Source organism: Lepus europaeus, chromosome 11, assembly GCF_033115175.1.
Source record: "Lepus europaeus isolate LE1 chromosome 11, mLepTim1.pri, whole genome shotgun sequence".
NCBI lineage: Eukaryota > Metazoa > Chordata > Mammalia > Lagomorpha > Leporidae > Lepus > Lepus europaeus.
This window is the reverse complement of record NC_084837.1, coordinates 89,764,364-89,776,251: the sequence shown is the minus strand read 5'-3', so window position 1 is coordinate 89,776,251 and position 11,888 is coordinate 89,764,364.

The window sequence follows — 11,888 nt, the reverse complement described above, 5'->3', positions numbered from 1 at the left end:
TGCAAAAACTCATGGAAAGATAGAATTAAATGTTTATTTTGTGGGCCAGAGTTGTGGCATAGCAGATTAAGCCGTCGCCTGCAGCAACAGTTCGAGTCCTGGCTGCTCCATTTCTGATCCAGCTCCCTGCTAATGTGCCTGGGAAAGCAGCAGAAAATATCCCCAGTGCTTGGGTCCCTGCACCCATAGGGGAGACTCAGATGAAGCTCCTGGCTCCTGGTTTCAACCTGGCCCAGCCATGGCTGTTGCTGCCAGTTGAGGAGTAGAACCATCAGATGGAAGATCTCTTTTTCTTTCTCTCTCTCTCTCTCTGCAACTCTGTCTTTCAAATGAATAAAATAAATCTTTAAAAAAAGATGTTTATTTTGGGGGCCAGTGTTGTGGCACAACAAGTTAAGCTCCTGCTTGCCACACCGGCATTTCATGTGAGTGCCAGTCTGAGTCTTGGCTGTTGTATTTCCCATACAACTTCCTGTTAATGGACCTGGGAAAGCAGCAGATGATGGCCCAAGCACTTGGGCCCCTGCCAGCAACATGGGACACCCAGGTGGAGCTCCTGGCTCCTAGCGTCAGCCTGGCCCAGATCAGGTTGTTGTGACCATTTGGAGAGCGAATCAGCAGATGGAAGCTCTCTGTCTCTTTCTGTTTCCTTGCCTCTCTCTGTCTTTCTGCCTTTCAAATAAATAAATATTCTTTATTTTTAAGATTTATTTTATTTATTTGAAAGACAGAGTTACAGAGAGAGGCAGAGACAGACAGAGAGGTCTTCCATCCACTGGTTCACTCCCCAGATGGCCGGAGCTGCGCCAATCTGAAGCCAGGATCCAGGAGTTTCTTCTGGGTCTCCCACGTGGGTGTAGGCCCAAGGACCTGGGCCATCTTCTACTGCTCTCCCAGGTCATAGCAGAGAGCTGGATCAGAAGAGGAGCAGCTGGGACTAGAACTGGTGCCCATATGGGATGCCAGTGCTTCAGGCCAGGGCTTTAACCCGCTGTGCCACAGTGCCGTCCCTGAAATAAATAAATATTCTTAAAAAGATTTATTTTGGGTGTGGGCACCTTGGTATAGCTTGTTAAGCTGCCATTTGGGATGCCCACATCCCATATTAGAGGGCCTGGGTTTCAGGCCTGGCTCTACTTCCAATCCAGCTCGCATCATGACTCAAGTCCTCGGTCCCTGCCCCATATGGGAGGCCTGGATGGAATTCCAGGCTCCTGGCTTCAGCCTGGCCCAGCATCAGCTGTTGCAGGCATTTGGGAAGTAAACAAGTAGATGACAATTTCCCTCTCTCTCTCTCTCTCTCTCTCTTGCTCTGCTTTCAAATAAAAATAAATAACTAAACCTCTTTAAAAAGGTGTTTATTTTGGTACCAAATTTTTGAAATCCATGAGTAGAGGGATCCTCAAAGAGCTCAAAGAAACTAGTACTCTGAAAAAACTGCTTGGAGTTCAAATCCTTTTTGCACAAAAATAAACTCACATTTTAATTTCATTTCTCCCTAAACTTGTTAAAGCACCTTCACATAGCGTTTCCTGCTATTACCGTTTCATTTACTCGCTGGGGGTCTTAGAAGGCGTGCCCCGTGGATACGGGGGGCTGCTCTTTCGACTCACTTCTAGCAGGCTTTCTGTTCCTCAAAGCTTGGAGGTTTCCAGAGGGCTTGTCCACGCTCCTTGCAACAGCCTTGGGAGGGAGCTGAGGAAGCCGAGGCACGGACTGGGTAGGACCCTGCTAGGATCCAACGCAGGCCTGCCAGAAGACACGGTCCCTGACCTCACACCGGCCTGCACGGTCTCTCCTCCCCAGGGCCGGGGGAGACTAGGGCAAGGCCAGGCCTGCAGTCTCCTCGCGTCTGTGGCTGTACCTGAAGGCTTGCTTGTCTGGCCAGGGGAGGTTAAGCAGCTTATAATGTAATCGCCCTATGCCTCCTGAAGGTGAGAAGCGGGTGAGGGGTGGGAGCATCTACCAGTGTCCTCAGATGCAGCCCTGGGGGGGAGGGGGGGTTGGACGGCTCATTGCCATAGCTTTGCGATGGAGATCAGGCAGCTCTGGCCCTGAGCTGGTCCAGGCCTCTGCTGTTCGCCCTTCTCTGGAATACCGTCGGCCAGTGTGCAGGAGGGGACTTCAGAACGTTTGTGGACAAAGGAAATTAACAGATTAGTGGAGGAGTCAGTGCTGTGGTATAATGAGTAAAGCTGCCGCCTGCAGTGCCGGCATCCCACGTGGGCGTCGGTTCTAGTCCCAGCTGCTCCACTTCCGATCTAGCTCTCTGCTGTGGCCTGGGAAAGCAGTGGAGGATGGCCCAAGTCCTTAGGCCCCTGCACCCGCATGGGAGACCTGGAAGAAGCTCCTGGCTCCTGGCTTCAGATCAGTGCAGCCCCAGCCATTGCGGCCATCTGGGAAGTGACCCAGCTGATGGAAGACTGACCTCTCTCTCTCTCTCTCTCTCTTTGCCTCTGCCTCTGTAACTCTGCCTTTCAAACAAATAAATAAATTGAAAAAAAAAAAAAGGGATTAGTTTATTTGGATGTAAAACACTTTGGCAACTCAGGCATAGATTTTTTTATAACATCCATTTTCTTTAAAGGTTTCTTTTTCTCTAAGGTTTACTTTTTTTATTTGAAAGGCAGAGTTACAGAGAGAGAGAGAGAAAGAGAGAGAGAGGGGTTTTCCATCTGCTGGTTCAATCTCCAAATGGCCACATGGCCAATGCTGGGCCAGGCCGAAGCCAGGAGCCAGGAGCTCCCATCCAGGTCTTCCATGTGGGTGTCAGGGGCCCAAGTGTTTGGGCCGTCTTCTGCTGCTTTCCCAGGCCATAGCAGAGAGATGGATTAGAAGTGGAGCAGCCAGGACTCGACTGGTGCCCTGATGGGATGTCCGCGCTTTAAGCCAGAGCATGAACCCACTGCGCCACAGTGCCAGCCCATAGCTCTTTCTTACAAATCTCTACTCGGCCTTGTCAATCTGTTCTCACTTTTCAGGAGATCCCACTCTCAAACCTCAAGTCTTCATCTAAGCCAACATTCTTTAAGTCTCAGTTCCTTGGTCTGGAGTGATACCCCTAGAATCAACGGGACAGACCCCAGTGAGCAGCAGCACGGTGACCCCCAGAGTCTGAGCAGCACCCTGGGTTGGATGTGCTTCTTTGTTTTCCTGATTAATCAGTGGCTAACTTTTAAAGCCATTACACATAGATCTCCAGTGAGCAGAATTTTCCATCTGAAGCTTTAAAGCTCAATGAAGCCAGAAAATACGTTTTATTCGGCTATTGCTTTTTTTTTTTTTTTGTTATTTATTTTTGAGGATTTATTTATTTGAGAGGCAGAGGTACAGAGAGAGAGAGAGAAAGAGAGAGAGATCTTCCATCCACTGGTTCACTCCCTAAATGGCCACAACAGTCAGGGCTGTGCCAGGCCGAAGGGAGGAGCCAGGAGCTTCTTCCAGGTCTTCCACGCAGGTGCAGGGGCCCAAGAGCTTGGGCCATCTTCTGCTACTTTCCCAAGGAGCTGGATAGGAAATGCAGCAGCTGGGACTCGAACCGGCATCATTCTGCTGGCAGAGGCTTAGCTTATTATGTTATAGCACCGGCCCCCAGTGCTGTGGTTTTAAAAATGCTTGAGAACTTGAACTTCTTTAGGTAGCGTTTACACTCTGTTAGTCACAGTCCCCACTGCTCCCTGTTGCCCTGGGCCCAGGTGGATTCACTCGTTTATATCATCTGTGTTGCCCCTACAGTCATCTGCGTTTGTCACCACTCTTCCAAAGCCACAGAGAAGGAAACATTTGCTGACCACACAGTTGGTGGCACGGAGCTTGGCCTCTTTGCCTTTCCCTTCAGTCCTACTGCGATCCCAAGTGTTCATTACTGAGCCGCTGGTCTCTCCAAGGTTGCTCTTCTGGAGCCGGGCAAGGGTTGGCCACACATATCCTGGCCTAACCTATGCACTGGCCTTTGGATGTGTTTTCTTTTCAGCGTGAGCAAAAGGGAGTAGCTGTGAATCAGTGCCCTGGGAGCGGGGTGGGTGACAGGCAGGCGACATCATCAGCTGAGCAGGGGATCAGTGATCAGGTCAGGAGAAACTGAGGTCCTAAATGTTGTAGCGTGAGTCACTCTCCACCCAAAACACTGCTCATTGCTACAGGCTGGCAGGCACGATTAAACACAGAGCTCTTTCCCAACAGCTGGGCTGCTGTGTTCTCCGTGTGTTACTCGGGGCCTGATCAAAGCAGATCATCGTGGTGGAAAGTATTTCTTGGAGTAAAAGGAAGTACACCAGAGCAGCTCCTCAGAGTACCAGGTCCTGGGTTCAACCCTGCAGTTGACTCACTGGGCTATCTGGAGCTTGCGGGAGACTGTTCATCTCTTTGGACTTGGTTTTTGTTTGTGTTTCGTTTTTTTAAATGAGGTAGCTGGGCCGGTAATTAATTGGTTTCCAAGCTCATGTCAAGGCTCTGAGAGTGGAGCTGATGACTGGGGGAGGAGTTCAGAAAAGGAAGGGATCAGGGCCGGCGCCGCGGCGCAGCAGGTAAAGCCACCGCCTGCAGTGCCGGCATCCCATATGGGCACTGGTTCAAGTCCCGGCTGCTCCACTTCTGATCCAACTCTCTGCTATGGCCTGGGAAGGCAGCGGAGGATGGCCCGGGTCCTTGAGCTGCTGCACCCATGTGGGAGACCCGGAGAAAGCTCCTTGTTCCTAGCTTCAGATGGGCGCAGCTCCGGCCGTTGCAGCCATCTGGGGAGTCAACCAGTACATGGAAGACCTCTCTCTCTCTCTCTGCCTCTCCTCTCTGTGTGTAACTCTGACTTTCAAATAAATAAATAAAACTTGAAAAAAGAAAAAACAGATGGGATTGCCAAGGATCAGCGCCCCTGGGAGCGTCCCTTTGGTAGTGGAATTCACGCTGGAACTGATGGGCACGTTAAGATAAGCAGGAAGGCATTCTAAGTAGGTGGAATCAGCCAGGCCATGGTGGCGAGCAGGGAGAGAGCCTTCCTGGGAACACTAACCCTGTACACTCCTGTGCTAGATGCACACTTCTACTCTCTCCATTGACGCTTTCTGCAGCCTATCACGTGTGGGCATTTTGTTAAGGGCTGAGATCTTCCTGTGAGTAACACGAAGAGCTACTGGTGCTGGACGCTGGCCAGCTGTCCACACCGAGGCATCAACAGGACTGGGGGCATCTGCCCTGTGGCCCCGCAGGACAGGTGAGGAGACGTGCACCTGCATTCAGGGAGAAGATGGTGAGGTATTTCACATACAAGGCACTGGGTCAACTCCTTGGCAGGTGTTGCCCATCGATCTTAATTGTAATAATGATAAGAGGATGACAGGCCTGCAGAAGAGTTCCAGGTAAGGGCCCCCCAGTGACAAAAGACACGCAAAGTCTTTGAAACTAACTCCTCCGAGTGAGGCCAACTTTGACCCTTGCACCCCAAGCCACCACCTTTAGTATTTGACCCAGATTAGGCTGCCTTTTGCAAAGTTCAAGGAAATAATCCCTCGCTATAATTATAGGCAAGCCTCAGGAACTCTGTCGTAAGGAGAGCCGGTAGAAAAGGGACAATTAACCAAGGCACATAATTGAAGGGTGTATAAATATATCCGATGGCAGACGAGGAACTTCCCGATTGGCTACTATTCCCAGGATCCAGCAGCGAAGACTGGATATGCTGCATTTAGACCATGGGGTGCTGAGCGCTTGATTACTAAAGGACAAGTGAGGTGTCTGAATGTGGGCGATGGCGACTTCCGGGTGCCTCCTGCGTAGACTGAGTCAGACCCTCCTTTCCTACCCCGGAGGCTTTCCATGCTGCTGGCGCCGGCTCCATTTGAAGAGTGCTGATCCCCAGGTTGGGGGGACATTCACAGTGGGGACAGTGCGACTCCTGTCACTGGGTAGAACCGTGAAGAGTTCGAAAATAGGAGTATCCATGAGTGGAAAACCAATAAACATATAATTTCCAGGTAATGACTATCATATAATTAGCTCCCTGCTTGTATCTGCCCCAGTGGAGATTGGGTTGCGGAGCTGCCGTAACTCAGCTTGACACTCACGGTACATTCCACAGCTAAATGAAGATTTTGTTTTTTAATCCAATAAAAATTGAGGACCAGGGAGTCTTCAGACTGGCTGAGACTAGACTCGCTTCGTGCTGACCAGCGAGCAAGGTTTTTGGGTGGCATAAAGTAGTTTTTGGATGCAGAATCTGAAGAGCTGTTTTTTCCTAGGTCTCATTGTGTGATCTTCTGGCTATCAGTGTCTCTGTGATCCATAAAATGATAAAATGATGGTGTTGGACCAAATCATACATTCTCATCACACTCAGGGGGTGAAAAAGGATTCTGGGGGGAGGCAAAAATATCTCAGATATTGCAATGGTTTATGGCCCCTTAAAGCTCAAGTCTACATGGCAAAAATGTCATTCCTTAGTATTTATTTCTCTAGTTGGGTTTTCTTGGGTATCAAATGGACAGTGTTAGGCCGGCACCGTGGCTCAACAGGCTAATCTTCCGCCTTGCGGCGCCGGCACACCAGGTTCTAGTCCCGATCGGGGCACTGGATTCTGTCCTGGTTGCTCCTCTTCCAGTCCAGCTCTCTGCTGTGGCCCGGGAGTGCAGTGGAGGATGGCCCAAGTGCTTGGGTCCTGCACCCCATAGGAGACCAGGAGAAGCCCCTAGCTCCTGCCATCGGATCAGAACGGTGCACTGGCCGCAGCGCGCCGGCCGGGCGGCCATTGGAGGGTGAACCAAGGGCAAAAGGAAGACCTTTCTCTCTGTCTCTCTCTCTCACTGTCCACTCTGCCTGTCAAAAAAAAAAAAAAAAAAAAAAAAAAGACAGTGTTGACATTAAGTTACGGAAGAGACTCAAAATGCTTGCAAAATCGGTGCCATAGAGCATGGAAAATAGATGATTATGATTGGAGGATTTTTTTTTTTTTCATCCCTTGCTCTGACAAAAAGCCCCTACACGAGAATTGGCCTTGGTGAGCCTATTGGCTCCCATAGGCTGTCTCGTGGGCTGCTAGGGTTTGTATGTGGTTTGTCCCCCAAGGTTCTGTGTATTAGAGACTTGGTTCCCAGAGGGGCTGTGCTGGGAATTGGGGTGGACCTTGAGGGACGGGGCCTAATGGGAGCTCGTTAGGTCATTGAGGCCACTGCTCTCTGAAGGTATTAAAGAGTATGGTTACAAAAGGCTGCACCTGTCCCCACCCGGCTCTGGCTTCCTGTATCGAGGTGTGATCACTTGGTTCCATCTGTCCTCTCCCCACTGCCTTCAGCCCTGATGTGGTGCAGCCAGGTCCTCACCAGGACGGAGCTGCTGCCAGTGCCATGCCCCGGAACCTCCAAACTCTGCGCTAACTATACCGCTTCTCTTTATAGCCTGTCTCAAGTATTTCATTATAACAACGAAAAGCTGATACATGGATGCTGTTGATGTTTGATCTCCCATGTTTTTTGTGTGGCTTAGGCTTTGAGAACTAAATTTTTAGTTTGTGTTTTACAATTTCATTCTACGAAGTGATTCAGTCTCTTGGAGATTACGTCAACTCCTAGAAATAAAAAAAGTATCAACAATATACAAAAGAATACCCAGTCAAACACACGCACACACGTGCATGGACCCACAGTGCCTAAGCAGATAGGCACTGTGATATCTGGGATATTAAAAATTTCATGGAGGAGGTTGAGGAGGGAGAAAGTCTCTTGGTAATGGATTGAGAAACACTTCCCCAGATTCTAAAATTCCTTTGAGCTGAGAAATTCTGCAGGTTCTTGATTGAGCAATGTCACTGTTCTAGGAATTCAGGAAGTTTCTTAACAACTCCTGAGCTCTGGATTTCTTATCTGGGAAGGAGGAATGCTTACATGTGTGAATAAAGGAGCAGCATCCTCCTTGTAGGGAAAGAAAAGTAGGTCAGCCTGACCAGTGCTGTCTCAAAGCAGAGCCTGAGATAAGATTTGGATGTTGGGGGCAGATGATTCTGAGAAGCTGGAATGAGGGAATGTGGGGAGTGGGACAGAGGAGGACAGGCCAGGAGAGGGCGTGATCCTGAGCGAGCGTTGGCCCGCGGCGTCTGCTGGCTGCCAGTAGCTGCCTGGTGGGTTGCTGTGGTTAGGATGTGGTTTGGAGTCGGTTACTGATGAGGAACGCTGGGTTTCAGCGCTGCTGGGGCACCTCCAAGGAATCATACAGAGTACATCTTAGATTGTGCCTCTGCAGGGGGGAGACGGGGCCATGTAAGCACTGATTTTCATCCTCTGTGAGTTGAGGTTACCCCCACCCCCACCCCAGGGACATAGGATCCTGTGCATTCGCAGGCTGCCTGTGCTTGGACAAAGACTTGAAGCAGGAAGTCTACAAGGAACAGAGATAGAAAAGGCCGGTGGAGGGCTGACGCTGTGTCCCACTTGGTTAATTCTCCACCTGCGGTGCCGGCATCCCATATGGGCACCAGGTTCTAGTCCCAGTTGCTCCTCTTCCAGTCCAGCTCTCTGCTGTGGTCTGGGAGTGCAGTGGAGGATGGCTCAAGTGCTTGGGCCCTGCACCCGCATGGGAGACCAGGAGGAAGCACTTGGCTCCTGGCTTCTGATCAGTGCAGCACCGGCTATAGTGGCCATTTGGGGAGTGAACCAATGGAAGGAAGACCTTTCTGTCTCTCTCTCTCTCTCTCTCTCTCTCTCACTGTCTATAACTCTACCTGTCAAAAGAAAAAAAAAAAAGAAAAGAAAAGAAAGAAATGGCAGGTGGAGCATGGAACGTGGAGCGTGAGCAAGTCTACATCCACTAGAGGTGAACTTATTCATTTATAGCGAGTATAACTGTTAGGAGAGTCAGAACCCTAGGTAGGCTGAGTCCCACATTCCCCTTTTGCAGGGGAGCTCAGTGGGAGGCCAAACGCTAACACAGGTGTGTTTGTGGAGTCTGGAAGCAGAGGTACTGGAGGAGCAGGTGGTCTTCACGGCTATGACATGCCACTTCGGTCCATCACCCTTTGGGGGCAGGCTTGGAAGGGGCTTCTCCCCTGGACAGCACTGGAGACCCATCCAAATCTCTGGGTTTTCTCACCCCAGGTCCATGCTTCTCCTCTCCTGAGAGCAGCTAGAGCTCCAAGACTGGGTACAGTGCAGTTCGTTCATTTTCAATTTCCTTAATAGAAATCACATTTCCCGGGGCTGAGAGTGCAGGCACTGAGGCTGAAGTCTTGGGTCTGTTCAATCCTTCCGGCCACCTGACAAGGATTGCTTTAGAGTAGTTGATGGCATCTACTGCTTGTGGGTTTTTCTGGTCTGGCTCTCAGAAGGCACGCTGGCCAGCCACACCCTGCTCCCTGGGGACACACACCCACCCTTACCCAGATCGAGGCTCTGCCCTGTCTGCTCTGGCCTCCCAAAGTCTGCCATCTGTCACCAGCTCACTTCTGATTAGGGTTGGCCAAGGGAGACATTAGCAGGAGACCGGGAACAGGAAGAAAGCGAGGTCAGACCCTTGTCTCTCCCTCCTCCCTCTCTGCTGTCCTGATTTGCCTTTGGCAAGGTGGACTCTGGAGCTATAGCTGCTGACGGGTGTTACACCAGAGTCATGTTGAAACTTATTCTCCAAATTCTTACGCTGATGGTGTTTGGAGGTGGAGCGTTTGCGAGGTGATTGGGATTAAACAAAGCCAGGAGGGTAGGGCTCCCAGGATGGGACTTGTGACTGCAAGAAGCCAAAGAGAGCCCTGGGCTGACTCTCACTTGCCGTCTGGCCATGGGACGCCCTCCACCACGTTCTGATGCAGCCCGAAGCCCTCCTTAGCTGCTGTGTTCTTGGACTTCCAGCCTCCAGAACCATGAGCCAAATAAACCTCTGTTCTTTAGAAATTGCCCAGAGTCAAGGATTTTGCTAAAGCAACCCTAGGAATAAGTGATTCCTTTTTTTCTTTCTTCTTTTTTTCTTTTAAATAAAGCATTTTTTATTAAGATTTATTTATTTGAGAGGCAGAGTTAAAGACAGAGAGAAGGAGAGAGAAGTCTTCCATCTGCTAATTCACTCCCCAAATGGCCTCAACAGCCAGAGCTGGGCCGATCCGAAGCCAGGAGTCAGGAGCTTCTTCCGGGTCTCCCACATGGGTGCAGGGACCCAAGGACTTGGGCCATCTTCCACTGCTTTCCTAGGCCGTAGCAAGGAGCTGGATTGGAAGTGGAGCAGCCGGGACTCGAACAGGTGCCCATATGGGATGGGTCGGTGCCGGCTTATGCTGGACACACCATGGCGCTGGCCCCAGGTGATCCCAACCCCGTTTATCCTGGGCTCCTACAATACTGTCTGATTTTCCTTGTGCCTTCAGAACTACGGGTGATAGCAGCTTCTCTCCCTCCGATACCTGCTCAGCTCCGAGTGCCCCCAAACCTGCTGCCGGTTCTCTGTGCTCTGCTCATAATTCTACAAGTATCTATTTGCCATGTCTTCATTTGAACCTGGCGGGGGGGTGGGGGGAGGGCAGAATCCTGCTTCTGGCCACAGCCCTGACTTATCTCAGAGGTTTCGCTGTGCCTCAGGTTTGGTGGGTACCATAGTCCTTTCCCTTTCCTCCTCAAGACCGGCTCCACGTTTTTCCCGTGACAGCTGTGAAAGGGAATGACTGAAAGCAGTCGACAATGACAGGTTTAGACATCTGGACACATGTGACCCTGTTCAAGAAGTGTCTTGGGCAGGCATTCGCCATACCAGCTGGGGCTCCTGCAACCTGGGTTTGAGCCCCAGCCCCGCTCCCAGTTCTAGCTTCCTGCTAATGCAGACATGGAGGCAGTAGCAGGTGATGCCGCAAGTACTTGGGTTCCTGCTGCTCATGAGGGAGACCTGGATTGAGTTCCTGGCTCCCGACTTAGGTCCCCGCTGTTGCAGACATAAGGAGAGGGAGCTGAGATCTCTATCTCCACAAGCTCTGTCTGTCTGTCTCAGTCTCTGTCTTTCTGTGTCTCTCAAATAAATACAAAAAATTTTTTAAAATATCTCAGGCCGGCGCCGCGGCTCACTAGGCTAATCCTCTGCCTGTGGCGCCGGCACCCTGGGTTCTAGTCCCGGTCGGGGCGCTGGATTCTGTCCCGGTTGCCCCTCTTCCAGGCCAGCTCTCTGCTGTGGCCCGGGGGTGCAGTGGAAGATGGCCCAAGTGCTTGGGCCCTGCACCTGCATGGGAGACCAGGAGGAAGCACCTGGCTCCTGGCTTTGGATCGGCTGCAACATGCCAGCCGTAGCGGCCATTTGGGGGGTGAACCAACAGCAAAGGAAGACCTTTCTCTCTGTCTCCCTCTCTCTCTCACTGTCTAACTCTGCCTGTCAAAAAAAAAAAAAAAAATCTCAGCAGAGAGGAGATAATTACGATCGTCGGTGACCTCACTCAGGAAGCAGCGAGGGGGTGTCTGCCCTGCGAGTAAGCTCATCACATCTGGCTCTATGAGGAAGCAGAGGTCTTGGGGGCCGGTGTTGTGGAACAGTGGCTAAGCCTCCCTGTGCGGCGCTGGCATCCCATAGGAGCACGGATTCGAGTCCCGGCTGCCCCACTTCCGATCCAGTACCCCGCTAATGTGCCTGGAAAAGCAACAGAGGACGGCCTAAGAGCTTGGGCTCCTGCTGCCCATGTGAGAACCCGGATGAAGCTCCAGGCTCTTGACTTTAGCCTGGCCCCGCCCTGCCAATTGTGACCATTTGGGGAGTGAAAGAAGATCTCTCTCTTTGTCTCTTTCTTTCTCCCTCTCTGTCACTCTGCCTTCCAAATAAATAAAATACATCTTTAAAAATGAAAGAAAATAGAGGCATCAGGTTTAGAAATTCAACTTCAACCCCTCATATAATAAAGTCATCAATTATAAACATTGGAATCACACATTAAGGTACTTCAAAGC